Consider the following 2,005-nt stretch of genomic DNA (forward strand, 5'->3'; position numbering starts at 1 on the left):
AAAATATATAATACCAAAAAATCAAATTTATGATCAAATTATTTAAACTTCTAAATGTCAGAAATTTACATTTTTAAAGAAAACCATGCATCAAACATCATGCAAACAAACTGGATTTTCAAAATATTAGTGCATATACTGGATCAGCCATATTTTGGTTGTCAAAAACTTCTATTATGACTAAGCTGTAAGATTTTAAAATAATGAATGATATGAACCAAGTCATCAAAACAGACAAGTATTGTTTTAGTGAAAACCATTAAAAATCTTGGAAGTGGAAATAGTTTATGATCTGCTACTTATGATAAAAAATTTACATTGTGGCTGCATTTGCTCTTAAGTACTTTTGAATTAAAACTTTTAGTTGAAACATGCAAGCACTTCAATAAACATAGACAAGTATTGTTTTGTGAAGTAAATGAGAGAATTGATTGGTCAAAGCAATCTATTCTTAGAACTTAATAGCACAACTTAAGCGACCATGTTACTGCCAGCTTCAAAATTTTCATTTTGAATTATCAATAAAAAATATAACATGAAAAAAGAAGAATGTACTTGAATATACATACCTAAGCACTTAACATAGATATTTGATAACAACCACAACAACAGAAGTAGGAATAACAACCACATCCATTATTAATATACATCTACAATAGTCATATAGAAAAATGATTAAATCCATAGTGCAACATGCTAGTTGAAAGCTGCTAATTGAGCAGCAAGGGAACATACTTGAACATAATTTGATTTGCAAGCCTAGACGTGCTTCAGATGAATATGCTACGTAGTTGATCCAAATCCAACCTAATTAAATCCATAGATGAGTCTATGCCCTATTGATGCATCCAAACAACTGCAATAAGATGCAGACCATTAAATTTTAGTCCTGCTTAATATGGAGAATAAAGACTAGAAGTTAAATGAATATGATAGCAAAAAATTTTAATATAGAAATGATATAAAAGAGGTTATAAGAGGTTATAAATAAATATGATAGCATGTTGGTCAAAATACCTTATTCTTGCAAACCAGCATATCCAGATTGAGAGACTGTACTTAAAATTAGCAAAAGGAATACTCGTAGGCATGATGGGTCATTTCCTTGCACTCCATAACCAGTGAGATCTAAGAAATTCATTAAGTAATTCAATAAACAAAAATTGTAGAATATAAGTTCTCTAGGAAGTTACTACAATATGAAATTCAAATGGAATAGATGTTCCCTAGTTAAGTTGATACAATATAAATTCAAGAGAACTTCGATCTGTCAGCGACGAACGAGTTGCCGGAATCACCATCAGCACCCATGGGAGGTTGGAAATCGTGGATTGCAAACCCTAGGGATTGAGAGTCGAGCCGAGAGAGTCTATGCTCAGTAAATTCAATCTATGCTCAAACAAATATAGATACTTATACAACGGCCAAGATTAGTAAAACTGGCATTTGATTGCAGTAAGAAAATATGGAATTGAAAATTTTCAAGAATGAAATTCAATGATAAATGTATATGTAAGTTTTATAAGATCAATGTATATGCAAGCTACTACTATATCTGATTCATTCAAAAGCACAGTTAAGCTAAATTCATGTTAATGATAATTAACTGCATTATACTTGGATTAAAATTTACTGAATTTTCATCTTTATCTCACTCATCAATATTTCAAACAGAATTTAAACTAGCACAAGGCAATAATATGCAACATTGACATTTAAATTAATGAACTAAACAATAGAATCTTCCTTTGAATTAGCAAATCACAAGTTCTGTATGATGATAAGAGGTAATAACCTATATGCCAATAAGCCAAGATCTTGCAGCAGCAACTAGAAAGTAAGCGTTCAGCACCAATCCTGCCAAGCGTCCTCATGTCTTAAAACCCTAGGCTGATTTCGAAACATATCCAGAAAGAAAAAGCATGGAAACCAACTATGAATGGATCAACGGCTTTGAAGGTTTTAAGAACAACAATAGGTAACACATGACTTTATGTATCGGAGA

At 31.1% G+C, this 2,005-nt stretch overlaps 1 long non-coding RNA gene across 1 annotated transcript; it reads right to left on the reverse strand.

Moving 5' to 3' along the window:
* Nucleotides 1-484: 484 nt before the first annotated feature.
* Nucleotides 485-1,647, reverse strand: LOC114578712. Its single transcript, XR_003699680.1, has 2 exons — nt 1,018-1,647; nt 485-856 (listed from the first exon to the last, which is right to left on the reverse strand). It is a non-coding gene; the product is annotated as an uncharacterized LOC114578712 (long non-coding RNA).
* Nucleotides 1,648-2,005: the final 358 nt, after the last annotated feature.

Source organism: Dendrobium catenatum, unplaced genomic scaffold (assembly GCF_001605985.2).
Source record: "Dendrobium catenatum unplaced genomic scaffold, ASM160598v2 original_scaffold_125794, whole genome shotgun sequence".
Taxonomy (NCBI): domain Eukaryota; kingdom Viridiplantae; phylum Streptophyta; class Magnoliopsida; order Asparagales; family Orchidaceae; genus Dendrobium; species Dendrobium catenatum.